Source organism: Rhinolophus hipposideros (assembly GCF_964194185.1).
Source record: "Rhinolophus hipposideros genome assembly, chromosome: 10".
Taxonomy (NCBI): domain Eukaryota; kingdom Metazoa; phylum Chordata; class Mammalia; order Chiroptera; family Rhinolophidae; genus Rhinolophus; species Rhinolophus hipposideros.
The window spans coordinates 61,707,218-61,720,077 of record NC_138056.1 but is presented as its reverse complement, the minus strand read 5'-3'; positions in this window follow the sequence as shown (position 1 = coordinate 61,720,077).

Below are 12,860 nucleotides of genomic sequence, written 5' to 3'. Positions count from 1 at the left end.
ACCTGGAAGTGAGTGTGAGAAGGTGTGGGATCTGGTCTGGTCAACTCTCTAAAGAGCAAACTTTAAGCAAGGGCAGACAGGAGACAGACAAAAGGCAAATGAATTCCCTTTCTCTTCTTTCTTCTGATATACTTGCTGTTCTGATGAGCATTTCTTCTATGACTTGCATATGACATCCTGAGTGGTTGAGTGGATGTAGCTGTTTTGTTTGTTTATTTCTTTGTTTGTGTTATTTTTTGTGGTGTGTCCAGAAGGAATAGCCAACATAGTAAGTCATCACCTTGCCTTGTTTCTGATGACTCAGTTCTCTTTTCCTGTTGGGACTCTGAAATTATACATCCCAGATAAAGCATTGGTATTTTACCCTTGCTTGAGGCTTTGTTTCTCAGGGATCCCAAGCTAAGACTCACCTCTTTCTTTATGAGTTATCCAACATAGTAGAAGTTTTTTCACTAATTGTCATTCACTCATTCATTAGTTCATTCATTCATTTCATCACAAAATACATTACTTGTGTTATTTAAATCATTGTGCTATGCACAATAGGAGATCCAACAGTGACTGAAATATATTCCCTGGCTGTATGGAGGTTATAGTCTAACTGGTGATTCTACAAATATCTGCATTAAAATTGTAAAGTAATAAATGCCTTGAAGGGAAATATAGGTAAAGGTCAGAGTTTGAAGGGAGCAATCGTAGTTGGGAGATCACAGAAATCAGATACTCTGCTTCTGATTTGTTTTGGGCCTTTTAGTCCAGGTAAATGTGACATTTTCTGTGGACCAATATACAGATAAACAAGGCGATAGCGTAAGTATCCTATAAGCTCTTCTGCCTCACTGAAATGATTCACTATGTCAGAAAGTTTGAGAACTCAAAAGTGTTGTTGCTTATAATAGGATCAAAACAATTATATTTAGTTTGACTATTTCAAGAAATGGCTTTTGATATTCTCCTACGTGAGCATGTAATTGTTATAGAAAATAAAAATAAGTGAATAAAAAATAAATAAATAATTTGTTTGTGTTTTTTTAATGTATGGATAACATTAGATGTAAATGTTTGCCATCTTAGTATTAGTTCATGAATATTTTTTCATATCAGTATTTTTAATGATTGTATAGTTAGTATGTTTAATCATTTCTATGTAGTTCTATATCACTGTTTATTTATATAAAGCTTTCTCATGGTCATTTATTTTGTCTCAATCTTTTAAAAAAATATTTTATACTATGTTACAATATACATTCCAAGTTAGTAAAATCTTGGTGCATAATCTTAATTATTCCCTTAGGATTAAGTCGTAAAAGATCAATTGCTATGTCAAAGAGCACAGGCATTCTCACAGTTATTCAATTGGCAGCCGAATATTATCTTAATATATAAAGTTACCAGCACTATAAAATACTATCACAATTTTGGCATTGGAAATTGATTTTATAATTTAAAATATACATGGCATTTTGATTGGGATAAATTAATATCTCATTAGTAAACCAGAGATGACAATAACTATTTCATAGTATTTTTTTCAAGATTAAAAAATACATATTATAAGTGAAGATGGACTTCTTAATCTGATTTAAAAAATATAAAAGGACCAGTAAAAATAGACAAGATCAGATGGGGAAAAAGGACGCAAATACAGATACAAGAAATGATTAAAAATTTATAAGAGAATAGTTTTACAACTCTGAGACATTTTATTTCAAAACTTAGAAAAAATGAGTGATTTCCAAGCAAAATATAAACTATAAATATTAACACAAAAATTACAGTTGTAGTAGAACTCTACAATACAAAAATTATCATAGATGAGATTACAGAGTGATTAAAAATCTGTTGTTAAAAAAGAAATAGGATCAGAAGGGTTTACTAAAAGTCTTGATTTCCTTTAAATGACAGATGCCATTCATATTTGAGAAACTTTTCCAGGCCATAGAAACAAATGGAATATTTCAAAGATCACTTTAAAAAGTTGGAATATTTTAGTAATATAATTTGATAAAAATCTCACAAAAAGAGAATCCATAGCAGTTATTGAAGCAATTACTATAATATTACAATTGCTATTTATCAAATTCCATGGCGTTCATTGTCACAATGATGAAACACTAAATTAATTTCAATAAAGCAATAAAACTATAAAGAGATACCTGCTGTCACTATATCATTTGATATTGCCCTGTGAATGTAATTAGTCAAACATGTAAAAGCTACTATAAATATTGGAAAAGATATATGAAATCCGTTTTTTTAAATGATATAATTATATGTCTACAAAACCAAGTAGTTCTAGTAGTATACTACTAACATCAATTTTTAATCTGTAAGAGGACTAGATATGAGTTACATATTTGTATAAAAGTTTTATTGACAAGAGTAAACAAAATTATAAAACTTTTATAAGTGAATTAAATAGGAATCATAAAGAAATTTTATGACAAGAAACTATAAATATTTTTTGAAGAAAAATGTACATGTAGACTAATGTAAAGATACACCACCTTCTTGAATAGGAAGACTTAATGTAATAAATACATCAATTTTATATAAGAAGGATATAAATTTACTGCATCTATAATTAGAGTATTAACTTTTATCTGAAAAAATAATTGTTGAAAAGTCATCAAGAAAATTTTGAAGAACAGTGCTGCTCTAATCAAATCAGTATAAAAAGGAGAGGGAATTTGGAAATATTTCACAGTACATATTGCTCATTATAATTTTAATATTCATTTCCCTTTTGAGTTTGTGTGTTTTCTTTCACGATTGTTGAGATTTGGATTTGCTCTTTTGTGAATTGCTTTTTCAAAATTGGGTTTTGATTATCTTCTTATTGATTTTTTAAGAGATATTTATATTACAATTTCAATTGCCTTTCTATAGACTGTCTTGCAAATATTTTTCCAAATTGATTATAAACTTATAATAATTAGAGATTCAATACCTGCTATTAGGAGGTTATGAGCAAAAGTTTAGTCATATATTTCTTGCATAAAGGTGAAGTGACTTAATTTATTAGAAAATAAACTGGGAACATCTAATAGTATTGTATACATCCTTTAACTACATATTCTTGTCATTGGAATCAATCTCATAGAATAAATATTGGTAGGGATATATGTAAAACTATGTGTAACATCAAATATCAAAAAAAGCAAACCCTAGAAAAGATAATACTGGAAACATAATGAGTGACTCTCAACTGGTCAATTTCTGACTAAATTATGGAACACACTATAGAATATCACACAGTCTTTAGAAACAATGAAAGAGAACTCTCCCAGTTCACTTGGAGGAATTTTCATGATATGTTATTGAATTTTTTATAAAGTAAAATGGAGAAATGTGTGCTTGCTTAAATTATTTTATTTCCATAAAACGCAAACAATGATAATAAAACGTTTTATGTATACAAATATATATATATGTATATATATATACATATATATATATATATATATATATATATATATATATATATGTATGTATGGTAATATGATCCTGGTGGAAAATATTAAAGTGTACAAACTATGTTGTCATGGCTTTTGGGAAGTAGGAGAAATAAAACAGGAAAGATACAAACAAAGGAACAGACAAACAAGAGTGACACTAAGACATATGTATAATGTCTATATGTATGTGTTTATGTAATCATATATGTATGTATGTATGTCTAAAACATTAAAATGAACCCGGGGTAAAGGCTTTTCTTGAAGCTTCCAAGCCCCTCTCAAAAAACCTCAGTTCTTTATAGTTGTTCAACAAATATTAGACCCCTCCTATTACATTTTTAAATCTTTTCTACTTGCTTGCCCATAGTAAATTTGCAATAAAACTATAGGCAGGGATTGGCATACTATAACCTCCTGGAAAAATCCAGACCAAAGTCTATTTTCTTAAAAAAAAAAAAAAAATTAAAGACCCAGCAGCAAAGACTGCTTTTTATATTTTTAAATGACTGTGTATTATAGGTTACATACACATCTTTCAGTTTGTAATTGGACAACAAGGCATAAAATATGTACTATGTGTCCCCTTCAGAATAAAGTTTCTCAACCTCCATACAGAGATCAAAGACTAAGGCAAACTAATTCCAATGAGTGAAGTATATGGACAAATGGTGTGTAAAAGTTTACTACAAGTTGTGATAATCCAATATAAATTACAAATTAATTTAAGAAAATTGACCTGTGAAATACCGAACTTTAATTGGCCAATAACCATGAAAGTAATTTAACTCTGTCTTAGAAATAATTCCCTAACTTCAGTAAAATTTTTGAATTAATGCAAGTTTTGCACAATTTCAACCATAATTTTGTGAAACACACTTCCCTTGCTATTTTAACAATTTCAGAGCATACAAATAATGAAAAACTTACTACAAGACTAGCATCACCTTGACAACAAAAGCTGACAAAAACCACATGCAAAAAATGAATACTGAAGACCTCTATAAATGTAAATATTATAATCTCAAATCAGTTCCATATAGTAGTTACAATGATCTCAAATCTAAATAGGATTTATTCTATAAATTAAAGATGGTTCAAAATGAGGGAATATATCATTACATATAACTCATCATATGAATAAATAAAGGAGAGAAATGACAACTCAATGTTTCCTGAAGAACATTTAATGATATTTAAAATTCTTTCTGAATTAAAATGTCTTTGTTAACTAGAAATAAAAAGATGCTATGGTAACATGGAAAAGAACACCTACCCAAATGTAAATCATTATTTAAAAAAGAAACATTAGAGATGTTCTCGTTAAATTCAGAACTAGTGACAGATGCCTAGTGTTATTATTGCTTAAACTCTTAACAGATTGGCACCAAGTCATCTCAATGTCGTCTGGTCTTAGCAGATGTTTTAGATACCTTTTAGTAGGTCTGTCAGCTCATCTAATTGTAATAATTCCTCTGAGAATCGTTTCCATTCCCTCTCACGTCTATAGGACATAGAGATAGGTCCTTGTGGTGGACACACTTGAAGGTAACCTCTAATGAGTGACACCCTTTTAGGATCCCTTGAGTAATGGTGGAACCAGTGCCTTCTAAATAAAAGAATATGGCAAGCGTGATGGGATGTCACTCCGTTGGTTAAGTTATGTTATATGGCAAAAGTAATGAGGTGACACTCCCTTTTTATGTTTTGTTTGAGAAGAATCCATCTTAGCTAGAGAGACATTATCCTGCTGGACTACAGGAAACCTCATCTGCATTGTGAATGGCCTATGGAAAGGGCTACCCGCAGGTGGCCTCTAGGGCCTGAGGGCAGCCTCAGCAAACAGCAAGTAAGAACCTGGAGCTTCAGTCATACAGTCTCAAGAAAATGAATACTTAGTGAGTTTAGAAGCAGATTCTTTTCTTGTTGAGTCTTCAGATGCGAATGCAGCCCAGAAAAAATTTGGATTACAGCCTTGTGAGGACCCAGTTAAACTGTGTTTGGAATCCCAGTTCACAGAAACTGTTAGACAATAAATGTGTAGTATTTTAAGCCTTGAAATTTGTAGTGGTTTGTTATGCAGCATAGAAAACAAATGCAGTCCCCAACAGTTATGCTTGTATTATGTAATAAGATACTAGGAGTAAACAGAGTCAGGGTCCTTTCCCAGATAATTTAGAATTTGGATTAAGATTCTTCAGTCTCATTCTGGTCTTGTGTTTTGACCAGAGGAGACTAAAGTAGCAGGAGCTATGAAGAAGCAATCTCTTTCAAGTGAGGGCTGAGCAGCAGAAAAGCTAGTCTACAGAGACAATCAAGTAGCAGAGAGACAGAAGAAAACTAACAAATAGAAAAATAGTCTATCCTGGATTTCATGCAGCATTCTGTATCCTGATTTAAATTCATTTAATGTAGGCTAGCTGCATTTTAATCTTTGAGTTAGCTGCTGTTAAATAAAGTTCCCCTCTTTTAAATAAAGTTGTCTCAAGTTAGTATCTGCTACATGTTATCAAAGTGTCCAAACTAGTCAAGTAAGACACAAAGAAAGGAAATTTGAACCACTCTTGGTAACCAGTGGTACTATTTGGCAATACTAGCTCCTGAAATATATAAATTTTTATTTTTTTAGCTCTATGAGTTGAATTTATAAGTTTACTTTGTAAAATTAGCTTTATTTTCTCCAGGCTAAATAATTCAAATTCCCAATTCCCAATTCCCAATTCCCATAATGAGCTATAATCTTTAAGTATCTAAAGGGTGATATTTAAAGCAAATATTTTTTTGGTTTTGAAACAAGCTATTTACTCCAGTATAATTTCTGCTTGGAATAAAGTTTGAATTACAAGATTTGAGAATGGAGTGGGAAAAGTAAATACTAAGTGAAAATAATGCTGTCTATCTCTTATAATCTTTCTTTTAAATTTGACTGACTGCAATAAATTGACAAAAAGCTGTACTACCTATTAATTGTCAGTGAAGACTTAAAAATTAATGAATAATGACATAGAAAATTATATTCAAATTATGGGATGGCATAAGCAAGGCCAACTTCATAGAGAAAAAAATGACATTGATTTCACATATGATTCTAAATTCGAAGGCAATATAAACAGCCAATATGAATCAAAAACAGTACTAAACCACTGCTGAGGATGTGAAAAGGAAGCACATAATAGAAGGAAATGCATACTGATTGAATGAGGAAAATTGTACGTTTTTGCAATAAGATATTTCTGACAAGGGACCCAGATAAGGCAGAGGAAATGTAAGAGAACCACTATCACCAACCCCTTTAAAAGGATGGTCCCATAGTGACCATAGTTTGCTTATTCAGCAGCATGCTGGTAACTATATGAAAACTGGCTCTTAGGGGAGGGAGGAAGTCCAAACTTGGAGACTGCTGATTTCCCTGGCGCAAATAATCCAACCCAAGCTAATTTCAAGCTAACATTGTGAAGTCAATGAACATGGACTTGTGGAGAGAGGTGCAGGATCGGCTCTAGCCAGCTTATCACAGTTAATTCTCCTGGGGAAGCCATCGGGTTCCCAGTGGTAAGGCTCAGTGGAGTGCTGCTAACAAAGTTAGTAGCCAGACTTTTGTGTTAGAAATCTATGATTCTCTGTCTCTTCACGGAAGAGGAAAGGTAGAGCCACAGACTGCTCTTGAAACAATTTTACGTCCATTGTATCTGTATGGCAGAAATATTATATAATCGTGTGCCACTGTGTATGAGGGTGCAGTGAATAAAAGTAGGAAAGAACATGAAATAATTTCTAAAGTTAATCATATACACAATGAATCCAGAGTTTCTTGATGTGCAGTATGCATTAAGAGTTATATTCTGCAAGTCTGGAGTGGGCCATATGAATCTGCACTTTAGTCAGCTGTCCTAGTGACACTGATCCATAGAGGACACACTTAAGAATCACTTGATTTCTAAGTGAAACTCTCTATTGTTCCCAAGCATTGCTCTTTGCCAGGTACTGTGCTAGGCTCCTGGAATTTGGAGTGAACTAGGAAGCATGGCATGTTTCAGAGAGCTTCAACTCTATCCTTATCCTTACCTGCATTTCATTCTGAGCTCTACCATTTGTGAGCCATGTGACCGGGCAGTACCTGTATGCTCTTTGAGCCTCTGTTTCCTAATGTAGAAAATATTACTCATCCCTTTAGGCAAATGGGATAAATATGGAAAGTGCTTTGTGCAGTGTCCTGCACATTGAAGAAAATGAATGTTAATTTGCTTCTATACAAGGAACTCAAGCTACGTAAGGATGTTGTCAAATAAATCAACTACTAACATTTAGACTGCAGATATAAATGGGCTGTACATGGATGAAAAATCCATCAGGGTCAGTCAACGCAGGTCAGGTGAGTTTCAGTGACAAGGTTTTGTTTGAGCTAAGTCTACTAATGTAAGTCAGGTGAATAAAGTTGGGGGAACACAAATAGTAATGAAATCAAATGTAGAAATTTGTAAGAAAGAGTAAGTATTCTGAAAACGGAGTGGTTTCTTTTGCCTAGAGCGTCATAGTTCATTTGGTAGTGTTTTGGGAGGTCAAACTGAGAAATACACATTTTTTGGAACTTGAAGGTTTATATAATAAAGCATTTGGGTTCATTTTCAAAATAAAAGGAAACTATTAAAGGACTTGAAGCCCGAAAGTGTCATATAAAGATTTGTGCAAGCTTTCTCTGGCATCAAAGAGAGTGAAGACCAGGGCACAATGAAACTAGTTCATGCATTGCTATAACAGGCCAGGAAAGCAATTGTTAGGCTTACAGTATGCTGAAAACAAACTCCCACTGTCTCATAAGAACCCGCTGTTAAATTTTTAAGAATTTTGCAAACTGGTTGTTAAACATCATAATTAATAAAAACTAAATTATGTAAATTATATAAGCTTGCCATACACTGTATTCAAAAATAAAGGTAATAAATACTGAAAACACCACTTCCTTATTATTTTATTACATGTTACTATATTTGCTATGCTCTTGAGACTATTACATCTCTTGTATCCATATGGCAGGAAGACTCTGTAATTGTATGTCACTGTTCATCTCTTTCCAATACTGAATTCAGCAGTGTCATATTGGTAGTTTGGAATCACCCATAGTGGGATTATTTATACTACAGAAATCTGGAGATGCTATGCATTAGGCTTGATGCATTGTTTTGCTATTTTCTAGACTTAAGAAAATGGTGGAAAAAAAGTAAACAGTGCAGGTTAAACATAAAAATGTGTCATGTCTGTACCATTATGTTGTAAGTAGTGCAAAAAAAATCAAGGAAATATTTTACCATTATTAAAAAACTATTACCTACTTTTGAAAAGACGTCACTCACATTATTGAGTTAAGTTACCACATACATCTTAGCTGCTTCACTTTTGTCTTAATCATTAATACAAATGAAAATATGAACCAACATTTCTATAGGAAGGACAGCTATTTGTCCATTTTCTTCAATGGCAACAATAGATGGGCTCTGCATAAAAACCTTCAGCAAAAATCAACTAAAGCATCTGTGGGATCTGATTAGCTATGTGGAATTTCACTAGAGTGTTATATATTCTATGATTATTTGTAAATTGTGTGTGACACATCCTCTACGTCAGTGAAATTGATAATGAAATCATGTACATACACATTAGACATTTTTCCCCATTGGTCTCATTATTGAATATTTAATGGCACATCCTTGGGATAGGAAAATGACAGCTGACAGGATTGTATGACTGGCTAGAGGAGGTGAAGAAAAGAGAGGAGAGAGGGATAACCCCAGTTTTATGACTGGGATACTACAGAATATGGTGTTGTCTTTTATGGGGCTCATAAACACACAGGGAGGGCCAGGTACCCAGGTTCTGAAAAATAGTATCTTGCTACCTCCTGACTATTCTGTGCTACATGTTCTGACACTCAGAGGAACAGGAATTATTCCATGTAGTGAGCATGAGTGAACTTCTTAGACACAAATTTTTTGTGGTCTTCAGAGGCAAATTAAACTAGATACACCAAGAACTTCATATTCTCAAAATAGTCATTTTTCTTATGTTCTTTTGATGTATTTAGGATAAATAGATTTGATTCTAATAAACAGGGCCTTATTAATTCAAAACTAGGTTAATACTAAACTTAAAGAATGGAGAAACAATTAAAAAGAAAATATGAGCTACGGTATTAGTTTCTTTGATAGGAAACATGTTATTACTCTATCCTACCTTTGGTTGTGTTTTGCCAAATCATACTGCTCTTATCCTTTTATTATTGCATAGATTCATTGCCATATTCATTTTACTTCTTCCTTTTTTTTCTGGACATGTTTTGTCACCTGTTTTATTCTCCATGTAGATAATATACATCTTAATATAACCTTTTTGGATGAACCATTAGGGGGACATTAAGATGTTTTTCCAAAAGGTTTGTGTAACATCTAAGTCTGAGTTGGAGCTGGCTCTGGATTTGTTAAATATCCTAGAGTTGATAGTTGCATTTGTCCTCATTTTGAATGGAGAGTGTAAACTTTTAATGATGCTTTGCTTTTGTAGGGGTGTGTGTGTGTGTGTGTGTGTGTGTGTGTGTGTGTGTGTGTGTGTGTTGCTTATAAATCTTTGGTGACTTTATTTAATTATTTGAATAGCTTATAAAATTGTGACATTTCTGGGACAGAGGCAGGCTATAATAAGACTAAGGAATTTCCTCCTTATGGAAGATTCTGGGAAAACAGGTGCATGGCATGTAAAACAATACCCTTGGAGAGTAAGATTCTAATGTACTCCCTGGTTCGCATTCAAAGATTTTTTTCTTGGGATCAAACACTGTGGTCTCTCAGAAGGCACTTCTGTTGCCAGCTGCTTATAAATTTTTTGTCTGAAAGATTGTAGGGAAAAGCTATTCCTTGAATGCAGTGCAGTTCTCTTCTAGATAACAAATTTCCTAGGACTTTGTCTCCATGTCGCTTCCATTTTACATTAAATGTTTAGTTTGTGTCACTTTAGCCTTTTGGCTAAACTCCACAGGAGTTGGCACAGGGAATCACATTAATTGTCCATTTAATCTAATAGTCCTCTCTGGCAGAGGCCCATTTCTGCTGTTTCAGGGCAGGACAAAACATAAACCATAATTCATCTCGCCAATTGAAGATTGCAAGATCAAATTTTCTGAGAAAGGAAGAGTGTATTGAGAACTTTGATCAGCCATTAGAAGAGATTGATTCATTTTACTGGCATTTAAATGCATGCATGCACCTATCGTATAAACTTTGAGTGTCACATACAATTTAAAAAGTAGTATCAACATATAATCTTTCTCAAGAAATTAAACTTATAAAAATAAACCCTTATTTCCATTTGTGATGTATTTAAACAAATTATAATAATCATATAGGACTAGTACCATTTGTATTATGGTCCTACCCTAACCGTGCCTTCTTATGTTAGCCAAGAACCTTGTGATTCAAAGTATGGTTCATAACAAAAAGCATCCACATTACCTGGAAGTTTATTACAAATTCAAAACCCCACCACTGCACCTTAAACCTACAAAATCAGAACTGACATTTCAATGAGATCTCTGGGTGATTTGTATTCCAGGTAATGTGAAAAGTCCTGGTTGAGGGATATATTGAAAATAATACTTAAAAAATAGTATTCACTGGTTCCCTGCATTTTCAAAGAACTGAATAGATGTATAATTTCCCAATTCCTCCCTAACTAGTTGTTGTTGTTTTTTCATAGACACTCAAGTCCTTTTATTTCTATTATCACTCAGCCTCCCCTTCTCTAAACAGAATGAAAATATTCACCTGCATTCTTCTCAAAATTACTGAAAGAGTTAGGTATGTTCCTGTCTCTTTAGACTTCTTTAATCTAGACATTCCTCAATCTTTGCTTGATTTGCATCATTTGATAATTTGGAAAATTGTAGACCAACTAATTTTTGCAATGCCTTTCAGTTTGTGTTTGTCTAATGTGTCCTCATAATTAAATATAGGTTATTTATCTTTAGCAGAAATATTTAAAATGTGATGCCATTCTTATTGCATTATCTCAGGTCATGTATGATTTCAATTTGTTCCATTACTGGTGGTGTTGACTTTGGTCATTTAATTAAGATAGTATCAGCAGGAATTCTCCATCGTAAAATGATTTCTTTTTATTGTAATTAATAAGTATTTTGGCTAGTGATACTTGTAGACTATGGAAATAAGCTGTTACCCATCAACTCTCAACTTAATTTATGTAGGTTTTTGACTCATTTTATTCTACAAATAAGAATCCATCACTATTATTATTTATTTTGATGCCCCGATTTTCTCAGATTTACGCAGTGATAACCCAGGAGAAGCTGGCTTCTGTATTCTTTTAGCATGTCTCTATCATTCTTTGAGCACTTCCTTACATTTTGGCACAATAAGATATTCCAGGCTTATCTTGAATTTATCCTCCCCTAGTCCCAGAGTAAGCTCTTTCCCCAAGGACCATGGTTTCTGCGAGTGGAAAATGACATTCAAACCCAAGATCCGGGCCCTAGGTGTTTTCATTGCTACTGAGAGTGTTGCTCGCAAGTCAGTTATGGGGATGAAGCTAGGGCGTATATGCATATTTTTACAAAAATATTTAAAACTCTTGTATGACTCTTCCACGTGGGCGTACTTTCCTCTGAAGCTCTGCATCTCCTACTAGACCATTGCTGTACGTACCTTTCCCTATGGATGCCCTTTCACTTCATACAGGACTCCCCTCCCATGCTGGGCCACCTTCCTACACAAATGCCTCTTCACTCTGCTCAGGCTCTACTACTCCACTCTGAATCACTGCTCTTGCCATTGCCCTGTAAAGGTGTCCTTCTTTCTCTAACTGGGCTCTGAGACCTCAAAGCAGACTACTGTAGCTCTTCAACCCTTCCTTTCTGTGTGGACCTCTATCTTACCTGGATCTCCCAACAGGTCCTGGACCTAAATATTTTACTAAGGGCATAGAAAGAAAGAAGGGTAGGGAAGGTAAGTAAGTGTGATGGTCAGCTGCATCTGTCAACTTGGTAAGGCTACAGTTCCCAGGTATTGAATCAAGCACAAATCTATGAGTTATTGTGAATATACTGGGGATGCCAAAAAATGTATACACGTGACTTGTATTCATCTTTTGTTATTGGTATATATTGAGTAGTACAATTTTAATACAGTTTTTTCCTTTCTTTTTTTAAAATTTATTGGGGTGACAATTGTTAGTGAAATTACATAGATTTCAGGTGTACAATTCTGTATTACATCATCTATAAATCCCATTGTATGTTCAATTCTGTATTACATCATCTATAAATCCCATTGTATGTTCACCACCCAGAGTCAGTTCTCCTTCCATCACCATATATTTGATCCCCCTTACCCTCATCTCCCA